This window comes from Lolium rigidum, chromosome 6, assembly GCF_022539505.1.
Source record: "Lolium rigidum isolate FL_2022 chromosome 6, APGP_CSIRO_Lrig_0.1, whole genome shotgun sequence".
Classification (NCBI taxonomy): Eukaryota; Viridiplantae; Streptophyta; class Magnoliopsida; order Poales; family Poaceae; genus Lolium; species Lolium rigidum.
The window spans coordinates 79,670,971-79,683,659 of record NC_061513.1 but is presented as its reverse complement, the minus strand read 5'-3'; positions in this window follow the sequence as shown (position 1 = coordinate 79,683,659).

Below are 12,689 nucleotides of genomic sequence, written 5' to 3'. Positions count from 1 at the left end.
TTCTTGTTAGGTAGAAGATGTTTTAATTATTTTTGTACATATGTAGATTAGTTCATCCTCATCCTATGATGATTCCGATGATGAGTTTGATATGGAGGAAGATGAGGCTATTGCCATGGTATTGGCTTGGCGAGCCAACAAGAAGCCCAAGATAGGTGGCTCAGTTTTTGGTAGGCAGAAACTATGGAGGGAACGGATCGAAGGCCACAACAAGTTGATGTGGATGTATTTCAATGACGATGCAACATTTCCCGAGAGCTACTTTCGTCGCCATTTTCGGATGAGCACCGGTTTGTTCAAGCGCATCGCGGAGGAGGTGGCCAGGTATGATAGATATTTTGTGCAGAGGAGGAATGCCGCTGGAGAGCTCGGGCATAGCACCTATCAGAAGGTGACCGCCGCTCTGAGGATGTTGACATATGGTATACCAGCGGATCTGATTGATGACCACTTGGCCATGGGTGAGAGCACCGCTATCAAGTGTGTCAAGAGGTTTGTTGTGGCCATTGTGCAAGTCTATGGCGCCACATATTTGAGAGCCCCCAATGCCGAGGACACGGCTAGGCTCTTGGAGGAGAACACGGCTCGGGGATTTCCCGGAATGCTTGGCTCCATAGATTGCATGCATTGGAGTTGGAAGAAAATTGTCCGGCGGCATGGCATGGACAGTTCAAAGGGCAGAAAAAGGATTCCACTATCATCCTTGAAGCGGTGGCCGACTACGAGACTTGGATTTGGCATGCTTTTTTTGGTATGCTCGGGTCTTGCAATGATATCAATGTTGATCAGAGGTCCCCGCTTATGACAAGGATTGCATTGCGTGAAGGTCCATTAGTGGAGTTTGAAGCAAATGGCCACAAATACAACTACGGGTACTACCTTGCCGACGACATCTACCCAAGGTGGCAAACATTTGTGAAGCCGATTAGGAAGCCCAAAGGTAAGAAACAATGTAGTTTTCATAATGCACAAGCGGCGGCTAGGAAAGATGTAGAGAGAGCATTTGGGATTTTGCAAGCCCAATTTGCCATTGTTAGGGGGCCTGCTAGATTTTGGGACCAAGAGTGTGTATGGTATATTATGAATGCTTGTGTCATCATGCATAACATGATTATAGAGGATGACCGTGGAAAAGATATAGTTCAAACCCACCACTATGATTTGATGGGTGTGCCCGTGCAACCTCGACGAGCAGAACATAGGATGGCACGGTTCATGGCCTCTTATCATGCAATCCGGGACAATGAAACACATGATGAGCTTCAACAAGATCTCATCGAGGAGTGGTGGAACTGGTTTGGAAGCCGCCAGTGTCATATTTACGTTTGTTGTATTATTTTGAAACTATTTGTTGTATTTGTTGGTGAACGGTTTTATTGTATTATTGTAAAACTATTTATTGGTGTGTTGTAAAACTATCTATGTTATTGTTGATGTAAAACTTTGTGTAATAATTTTTTTAGACATTTTTTGTTCAATTTTTGGTGTTTGTTTGATCTAGTTGGATGTATGCATATGTTGGATTGTTGTTTGCGCTGGTCGAGCGCGCGCTAGTATGCAGCGCCCGGTGAAGTGCTGCTTGCGTGCTGCATTGGCCAGCGCCGTTTTGGAGCTTCCGGCGAAGGACTCGCGGGCTTCGCGCGCTGCACGCGGATACGGCGCGCTGGTTCGACGTTTTACAGCGCGCAAATATAGCGCTACTGCTGGAGATGCTCTCAGTCGGTGCGCTGATTGGCGGGCGGCCGCTTTGCTCTTCTCCTCACTCGGGGTGCGCTGCTTCTCCTCACTCGGCCGGGGTGCGCTACTTCTCCTTGTGCTGCTTGACTTGGTTGCGCAGGTAGCACACTAGGCTGAAGACATCAGATACCGTGTAAATGTTTGAGTCAACAAGGTATATAGGAACGTTGGGCGTGTATGCATTTGTCCGTACATACCATGCAGTTATGTTGGCGACGATAAAGCTGGCGATAACGAGGAGGGCCAAGCTCAAGTCGGCCGCTCCGATGATCGGGTATTGCGGGAATTGCCCGTAGATGAACGCGGCGAAGAGACAAAACACGTCAAACAGCGCGGTCAAGACGAGCACAGACATCTGCCAGGGCGTGCGATAGAAGACATCGTGGATCAGGAGCATGACGAGGAACAATGACGTCATGAAGGCCAGGGACGGAGAAAAGGGGGGACGAGGGGGGGGGGGCTGCGCCCCCCTATGCTCATGATTTTCCTTTGAATACAAGCCATGGCAGCTCCTTATTTGTGTGATTTTAGCTAGTTCGTCTGCCCTTCTTATACTAAGATCACCCCCCTTATACTTCATTCCTAGCTCCGTCCCTGATGAAGGCCATGCTGCAAGCCAGCATGAGATTGGCATAGCTGTTCCGGTACTTGGAATGCATGATGGGTTCGCCTGCAACGTGCGGGTTTGGGCCGTCCACCAGGTCTTCTTGCCAGAACGCGCCTTGCGGGTTCGAGACCATGCTGTAACTAACATTAAGCGCCGCGCCGGCGAACGCGATGAGCCACCCACTAGCATGCTTGATCCAGCAAGCAACTGGCATGTGGGGGTCAGCCTGCACGCAGGCGCCTTTCCTCCCAGCACAGAGACGATGGAGTACCTTGCTGTCGCGTGAGCACAGGCCCTGGTCCTGGTCCTCGTCGGTGTGTGGGCGGTCGTTCTGGCCCCCGACATCGCCGGCGCGTGGGCGATGGCCCCAGACCTGGCGGTCGTCGCCGTGCTGGCCCTCGCCCTCGTCGCCGCGTGGGCGCTGGTGCTGGGCCTGGCCCTGGCCTTCGTCGCGGCGTGGGCGCTGGTGCTGGCCCTGGCGGCAGGGACGGAGACAAGGGGGACGAGGGGGGCGTAGCCCCCCCTATGCTCATGATTTTCCTTTGAACACAAGCCATGGCAGCTCCTTATTTCCGTGATTTTAGCTAGTACTGGTATAAACCTATTGCCTTAGACTGCATAGACGTTCCATCCACATACTTATTTCTCTTCTCTAACTTTTTCACAGTATTTTTTTTGAACTGGACTTTTTCACAGTATCATTACATTAATGGCTAATTCTGTATTAATTACTGGCAGGCTAGATCTTGTCTGCTGGATGATCTCATGAGATTGCATGACCACTTGCTCAAATGCTAAATGGTACCTACACAGTGAAAAATGAAGTCCAAACAGTGCTTTGAGGTTACCTTATAATTTTCTTTAGAACCAACAAAAAAGGTGTCCTCTCTGATTTATAATTTGTTGTGCTCGAAATTGTTATTGAAGTTATTGTCAGCTAATGTATATACACCAACCATCTATGTTCCTGGAAATTCGCCTGTTAAGCTTTGTACATTTGTATTTACTGTTTACAATCTTATTGCTCTTACCTCTTAGCAAATAAACTGACCTGGACTTTGTTGCTCCCTAAGATATGTTTTTTCAGTTTTGCACTTGGTAAAGATATTCAGCTTTAGGCATTTAAAAAATAGATAAAATGCAATAGCATTTGCAATGGGTTGAACATTCCCCTATGAATCGGCATGCAATTATTCCAAACCGATGTGAATAAGCTTACATTCTTCACCACCTGCAGGTTAGTGGCCCATGCTAAGGAAGCAATCTTGGAGTTTTCTAAGATTCACCAATTGAAATAAGAAATGTCAAATGTACACTAACAATATCTGAACAGAACCCGCAAAACAAATCATAAACAATGTACAACCTCATCCTAAATCAGATGCTTGGACCTAAGAAAATACTTTAAAGATGAACAACTTCAGTAGTAAGAAAGAACCAACTAGCTGCAATGATATATCCCTCTGTTTTCCTTTTTTTTCCTCGCATGATTTCTCAGAGTTGAGCATTAAATACCATGGTACCATAATGTGGATATGCCACTCAGGTGTTCTTTTGTGAATCCAAATATTTAATGCTATTTTTGTTTCAAGAAGAATGCTTGATGGCATTGGGCAGATACTTTTGTGAATCCAAATATTTAATGCTATTTTTGTTTCAAGAACAATGCTTGATGGCATTGGGCAGATACTTCAGTCTTCTTGATATGGTTGTTACAGTCGTAGGCGGCTGTGGCTGGCGGTACAAATCTACGCCTCCTACCAACAAGTTCCTGCATGCCTCGCCAATACCTCTCCCAAATGGGCTGCTGACTACCCTTTTAGAAAAAGATATACGTATAAGTACTGCATCGGCCATGTTGTGGTATAACGCCATGTAGCCGGCGCGGCGAAGCGCGCATACCCCTCTAGTTTTAGGGGAAGGTAACTCATATTTAGTCCTCTAACCGGTTTGAGGGGGCTTCGGCTAGGTGCGGTTTCGTCCAATAGATGCCTATATTTAGTTCTTTAAAGACTTCTTTGTTCTTCGATTAGAGATGCTCTAATGCATCACAGGTAGGCAGATTTGCCTTCTCTGTTTCACAAGCATACCAAGGCGTTCTATGAATCAATCCGAGCGGTACCCTGGATAGGTGCATTTATGAACTAGGACGTCGAGCATGCGGCGGCAGTCTGAATTTCATGTAGGCGCACTGGTCTCCTTGGCGGTGGTTTAGCCGGCCACGTTGCATCCCTGTAGGGCGAGCAACACGTAGATCATCTGGATCGACGTCAGCATCCCATAATCAGCCTGGTTGATAGTGAAGAACAGCTCGCCCTGATCCCGCTCTCTGCCTAGCCGTGTTCTTCTGCTAGCGAGACCTCACGCCAGAGGTTCTCGTGGCCAGATTGACTGCCATAGTCGCCCTTGCTCTGTCGCTCCGAGGTGTCGAAATCGCGCCTCTCACGTTTCGTTGAGGTGAAGCTGGAGCGCCTGATGCCGGTGGCTCCAAAGAAGTCACGCCGGGCATAAAACCCGAAACCTGGACCCGTTTTACCCGGACCCAGACCCGTTCTACCCGGACCCGACAGGCTTTGGGCTTCCCTTGGGTGGGCAAGCTAGATACCCGAAATTATATCGGGCTGCTCGGGTTTCACCGCCGGGTACCCGTTTATCCCGAGCAACCCGATATATTATCCCAGGATGACTTGAGCCTTGAGGCCCAGTGATGATTGATCGGCCCAGCCCAAAAAAGAATCCTCCCCAGGCGAAGTAGAAAAACCTAGTACCTCATTTCCCCCACTCTTTCGTGCCCATTTCCCCCAATCTCTTTCGTGCCGCCGAACCCTGGCCGCCAGCCCACCACTGCCAGTTCGTGCCGCCAGTCCACTGCCCAGCGCCCACCACCATGTCCGTCGCCGTTGCCGTACCTTAGCCGCCCCACCGTGGCGCCGCCCACTTCCAGTCTACCGCCCATTTCGTGCAGAAATGTTGCCCAACTGCTTTGTTGTTCTGCCATTTTTTCCTAGCATTCTGTATTTTTGTTAATATGTGTGATATGTCGGGTCTTTCGGGCTTACCCGGACCCGGACCCGAATTGTCGGGTCTCAACTTTTCCAGAGAATTTTCGGGTGTTATTTCCTGGAACCCGAGTTTGTCTTAACCCCAAAAAAACCGATCCGAACAATTCGGGTTACCCGAACGCCCAGCGTGACAAAGAAGTAGGGCAGCAACTTCGTCAGAACCTCTGGCTGGCGTATACGAACCAGTGACAGAAGAAAGCGGCAAAGCGCATATGGCAGATGCCGAACTGCAGACGGGCAGAGTTCCCATACGTACATTCACGCTACAATTGTCGGCTGCCGACGCCATCGAAGGGTATAGAGATTCAAAAATTATTGATGGGTTCGAAAAGATTTTCACAAGGTTAAGAAAATATAGTTTCACATGGTATTAAAATATGTTCAAAGATTTTTGGTAAAAAGTTGTCTCGATTCAAAAAGAATATCCGTAAGAGACATGTGTAGTGTGTAAAAGTAACAATAGCAATAGAAATGGAGTCACACCAGCTAGCAGCAACTACGACACGCGAAGCAGGAGCATGCAGCAGCAGTGCAAGAGAACAGTCAATTCAGAGATGCAGCAGTCTGACGCAGCCTAGCTGATGCGCTAATGCTCCATTGAGCGGGGGCAAAAGCGACGTGACAAAAGACTTATTCTAGACCACCCGATGCGGAGAAACGGACCCCGACGCTCAATGGAAGTAGCGTCTCTCTTTTCTCTTATCCATGAGCGGATCTAGCCTATAGCCAAGGGGGCAGCTGCTTCCTCTCTCAATCTTTCTGAAATCTTGTAATATGTTAAGCTAAAGATTGGTTTACCCTCACTTAGAAATGATATTTGCATCACTTATCATATGTTTGCTCCCTCTAAAAATATATCCCGGGTCCACCCCTGCTCTTATCAGATAGGATCATAGGAGGTGAACGATCTATCCTGAGAACATATCTAGTGCCTTTCTTCTCTTCTGTTAGATAGGATCATAGGAGGAGAACGATCTATCCCGAGAAGATATCTAGTGCCTCTTTTCTTTTTTGTCATATAGGATCATAGGAGGGAAACGATCTATCCTGAGAACATATCTAGTGCCTCTCTTCTCAGATTATATCTAGTGTCTCTCCTCTCTCCTGTCAGATAAGATCATATGAGGGAAACAATCTATCCTGAGAAGATATCTAGCGCCTCTTTTCTCTCCTGTCAGATAGGATCATATGAGGGGAACGATCTATCCTGAGAAGATATCTAGTGCCTCTCTTCTCTCCTGTCAGATAGGATCATATGAGAAGAACGATCTATCCCGAGAAGATATCTAGTGCCTCTCTTCTCTCATGTCAGATAGGATCATAGGAGGGGAGCAATCTAACACCAATTGTGGATCATCTTTTTTAGCTTTATATAATATAAAAAACATGATAGAAAATTCAAAGAATAAAATCTTTTGAGATTCATGTATGTTACGCAACCTACTATTAGGAAAAATTAACAAATTTGATTTTATTTTTCCAAAATTGCGTCATGTATCGGTAAAACGGGATTTTCAGGTTGCATACGAACTCGAAAAAAATATTTAATATATCAACGCGAAAATTGCCATTCGAATTCACCGGGATCCTGGTTAGCCAATTTTTAGATTCTCAAACTACCAAAGGAAGTATGAAAATTTTCAGGTTTTAGGTTTTTTGCAAAAAAATTATTTTTATTTATTTACTCAGGATTATTATTACTTCATTACTTTTTATTAAAGTAATTATTTGGAATTCAAACAATAAAGATGTATGACATCATGAAGGAAAGGTTAATAGGATTGATACAACGAGAAGGAAGTCAGAAGTTAACCGTGCTAGTGCTCGAGTAGTGGGAGGATGGGTGACCTAGCGGAAAGTTTGACCATGAGTAAGTAATTTTACTAGATATTAAGTGAAGTTAGAGACTAAACTTATCAAATAACTGAAATATTAGAAATTCTGAAACAAAAGCCGTGTTTTCCACTAGTGACACCCAGGCAAAGAAATGTAAAATTTCATGGCATACCAAAAGTAAAATGTCACCATCCTTCTTTTTCAGAAAAAACTTCTTTCTTTGTCCTATATAAGCTAACACCGGAACTCAAAATGATACGGTATGATCTTATAACCTACCCTTAATGATGACCGACATTTTCGGCCAGGCTAGTCATGGCATCAAGAGCTTCAATAGTTGATCGAACATTGTAGTTAGACCCCCTATAGGGTTGCCAACTTTGACTCGGTCTTAGATTTACCATGCTTTGAAGCATTATCCTATGAGGCTATGACCCTATGTATGAAGACATCACCTTCTCCGTGTGGCACTTGTACATTTTCTTGAGATATGCTGCTAGGTTCTTGATGTAATTACAAGATTCTTTCGACAGGAGCAATGAGATTCCCACGGACCGGTCTCTCGGGAGAACAAACAGCGGTGGAGCAAGGTGTTGGTTAGGTGAGAGGTTCAACCTTCTTCCCAGCCGCAAGCAACCTCGTGTTTGCACCACACATTTTTGCAGCCAGGAGTGGAGAGCACTCACATAAATTTTGTAAGCATCATCCCAGCTTGCCACACTTGAATAGAGGAATCCCGGTTCAGTGATAAGGTCATCGGTAATTTGTATCCAGGGAACGACCGATGAAGAGGAGTCCGGTATGAATCAGGCGGAGCCGCTGTTGGCGTATAAGTAGGCTTCTGCTAGATTCGAGTTGGAGTCTCACACAATCTCTGTGGTGACATATGAGAACAATGCGCTCGCTCTGTGGTGACATGTCAGAACGCAGTCCCTCTTTAAGCTTTTGTTTCGATGATTTTGTTTCACATAAATTTTTACTATTCCCTCTATTTTGAAAAAAGCTTCACAACTTTTTCTAGATATAGATATATCTATTACTAAAATATGTCTATGTACATCCGTATCTAGACAAAGTTGAGAATTTTTTTGGAACGGAAGGAGTATTAAATTGGGGTGTCGCTATTTCTCAGTCGAACTAACTTCATTCTCAGTCAGATAATATCATCAAATTTCAGTTGCAACTCATGTTGCAACTGATAACTAGCATGAATCACGAAACAAATCTAACGGTGTAAAACTTTACTGAGCACGCACTTAGTTCTCAGCTAGCTAAGAGTAGCAAAACCCATTAAATTGCAATAGGTGATGTCGATAGGTAAAAAGATCAGGTCAAAACCTTCTTACATCAAAAACTTCGCTTCCTACACTATGAAAAAACCCGGGTGGAAGCCTTCCTATGTCGTGGCAGAGCGTCCAATTTTTTCTTGTTCGTTGTTTGATTTTGTTCGTTCTTTTCCACTGTCTCGAAACAGTCCCTATGTTGTCCAAACTTTTCTCCGGTGTTCCATATCTATTCAAAAGCGTCGACGAACCTTAAGTGTGTCACCCTATGGTTCATGAATAATGTGGACATGATCGAGACACCTCTCCGATCAATAATCATTAGCGTGATCTGGAGATCCGTAATGACTCTCACTCATTCAACGATGAAAATTGTGATCACATGAACCGTAAACGTCAAAACCAATTCCTTTTATCTCGTGATATTCTACTTGTCTAAGATCGGATCATCAGTATCAACTTATACCTAGTTCGATCCCGTTACCGACAAGTACTCTTTACTTGTTCCGTGATATGACATTCATAGAGCCCCCATGTGTGGTTTTGGTAATTAATGACAATCCCTATGGACTAATGTTTGCATTGAGTCATATGTGTAGGAGTTGTCCATAGGCAATGCTTGAACCATAAGTTGGCTTCAAGGTTGCAATACGAAGAAATGAGGTGCAAGTTCAAGACGAGTCAACTCGAAGAGATCACATGCTTGAAGCTTGCCATTCATATGTGTTCATGGATATGTGAAGATGCACCGAAGAAGAAGCTCCCCCATAGTGGATTATGGGGGAGCAATCTGCAAGACTTCATCAAGCAAGCCCAATCAAGAAAGGCGTTCCATCTCGCGGCCAAGATCGTCATCATCGAGCTCAAGTGAAATGCGCAAGGTTAAGGTTTTCTCTTGATAGGGTTTCTTCTTATCGGTCGCGTGGTTTAGTTGGGAGACCGGTTTATAGGCTAAGTGTCATACTATCAAGGGGCTCTTGAGTAAGTAACTCGATCGTATCATTCGGAGTGCGGTCAAACCGTTGCATCCTTTCATCATATCTCTTGGTAGTTATTTGGATCTTATCCATGTGGTGTATTAGAGCTTGTGGTTATTTCCATGACAAGCTCTAGTTCATCGAAAATGGATTTCGCATAAATCATTTATTGCGTTTTCGTTTTTGGAGTTTTTCTCGGTTCTCTGGGTTTAGAGGATTCACTCTAAAAATTATAGAACATCATCCCCAACTAGTTTCCATATTTTCGTTTGTTGTGGGGTACCTCTTTTTGTCCTCTTTCCAACAAAATTGGTTTCATGTTGATCGGATTTTCCAAACTCTAGATTTTGTGTTTTTAAGTTTGTCTCATATTTGGATAAAGAAGAATGAAAAGGAGGAAGGGCACAGCCGGTACTTCCACCGGAGCACGGCCGGTACCTCCACTGGAGCATGGCTGGAGGTACCACCCTTGGTACCGCCCCTGGTACCGCTAATGAGGCATTCTTACAGTATAAGTTCCAGGATGTTGGACGCGCGGGCGGTACCGCGACCGATACCGCGGCTGGAGGTACTGCCCGAGATCGGCCCGAGGTAACGCCCGGGATCGACCGGAGGTACCGGTCCCCCTCTCTCCTGTGCTGCTCACTCCCTCCACTGCTTGCTGCACACCGGCGGTACTACCGCCCGTAGCTGGCCGGTACTACCGGCCATGAAGCCCCCAACGGGCAGATTTTTTTAGGACACCTATTTAAGCCTTCGTCTCTCTCTTTTTGAGGGGATTCTTCTTCCTCCTCTCTCTCAAGCTTTTCCCCACTATTGTTGTTCATCCTTGAGCTTGAGATCTTTCTCCCCAATCAATGTTTCTTGCATATATTTGAGAGGTTTGAGGAGATCTAGATCTACACTTTTGACCAAACCAAATCATCTCTTTGTGAGTGAATTTTTGGGATGTAGATCTTGGGGAACTTTGTGTTCTTCTTTTGTTCTTCCTCTCTTATTCCCCCAATAGTTTTAGTAGCTTTGTTGGAATTTGAGAGTGAAGGATTTGGGCATATTTGATTTGGTGCATCGGTTTGACTTCTCCGCGGTGATACGTGGAGGTGAAAGTTCATGAGATATTCACTTCGGGAGCTTGTTCCTCTTGGGTCTTTGGACCCTAGACGACTTAGTGGTCTTTGTGGTCTTTGTGGAGTTCTTGGGGATTCCAATTAAGTTGTGGAGATTCGTCAAGGGAAAGGCCTTTGTGGAAATTTATTGGGAGCCTCCAATTAAGTTGTGGAGATAGCCCCAAGCTTTGTGCGGGTTCGGTGACCATCCTAAGGTTCCATAGTGGATCGAGGACATCCCTTTTGGTGGGAATTCTCGAGGAGAATACGGTGGCCCTCGTGCATTTGGAGTGACGTGTCCTGCACACCGCTCCAACGGAGACTAGCACTCGCAAGCGTGTGAACTACGGGATACATCGTTGTCTCCGCGTCACTTCGGTTATTCCTTTACCCGAGCTATTTACTTATGCACTTTACTTTGTGATAGCCTTCGTGCTTGAAGTTATATATCTTGCTATCACATAGTTGCTTGGATTGCTTAGCATAAGTCGTTGGTGCACATAGGTGAACCCCAGCTATATAGGTTTTGTGCTTGACAAATCAAACGCTAGTTTTATTCCGCGTTTGTTAAGCCCTATTCGTAAAAATTTAAACCGCCTATTCACCCCCCTCTAGGCGGCATCCGTGTCCTTTCACGGTGCCAATGTCATTTCACGATGAGGGCCTAGAGTATATCTCTCCATCATCGGGATGGATAAATTCCACTCTTGATCCATAACCCTCAACTAATACTTTCGCAGTACCCAAATCCACCTTTATAGCCACCCTGTTAAGGTGTGACATTTGATTTCATCAAGGTACTCTTCCAATGTTAGTGATTGACATGATATCATGGTCTAAGGAATATAGCAACTTCCTATGTGTTTGATATGGCGTAAACTTAATGACTTGATTGTATTGCTATACCTACTTGGGTGTGTGTTCATCACATCATTCTTCTAATGACGTGATCCCCTTATTAACAACATCCAATATTCATGATCAGGAACCTTGATCATTGGTTGGTTAATCAGTGAGCTAGTTAAGAAAGAGGCTTTACTAGGAACACTTGCTTGTTTATTAAACACGCAAGTATTAACGTTTCTGATTAGTATAATTTTAGCATGAGAAATAAAATATATTATACATATAAAATAAAATAATAATCATTTTATTATTACCTCTCGGGCATATTCTCTTCAGCGAGAGGGCTAGATGTGGCGAGTGGCTGTCCGGAAAGGTTGAGCAGTAGAGAAACTCGGCCGAGCAGGGAAGCTTCGTCAGTCATGAGCGGCGACTGTGATGAAAAGCACAAGTGGCCGAAGAGGACGCGAGGGATAGAGGCGGATGTCAGCAGTGTGACCGGGATAACTCTAGCGTGGTGCTCCTATGTGTGAGTGAGATCGAGAGGGTGGCTAGAGAGGAGAGGAGGCGAGCGCAATCAACGGTGGCCGCCGGCATCGCGGCGCTAACCCTAGCGCTGCAGCAGCTGTGCGAGGGAGGGGAGCCACGGACGGGGAGGAGAAACGCGTGAGGAGGAGAGAGCGCTAGATCGCGACTTTTTTAACGTGCTAGATCGCAATTTTTTATAGTAGCGGTGCTTATTTTTTCCCCTCCTGATGGCCCACGCACACCGTCCAAGTTTAGGAGGCAATGCCGGAAAACACTGTTCATTTCCGAGTGGAAGATGTTTGAGAATTCACAGATTGCAACACGGCTTACATGTTTTAAGTAATGTAACTCTGCGTCGCTCCGCTTCGACACAATCAACACCGAGGTGTGGTTCGACGTCCTCCCCTCATCTCCGCGTTCCTGAAAGGTTGGAGCTGCTCTAGTTTTTTTGGGTACAAATACGAGGAGTTGGTTCCGCGGTACAGAAACGTGGAATGGCTGTTTATTGACGTCCCATTGCACCCGATAAGTGACCAAAATGTTACGCACATCTTACCTCTCTCTCCTCCCTCCTCTCCCAGGCGTATTTCCCAATGCCTAGACTCTTTCCCAATTTGAATTCACCGCATCGTGATTCACGTATGCCGCCACCGAATCGAGGCCCCATCGAATGAATCGACACACCTTTCGTTGGAGTCGAGCTTGTCCAA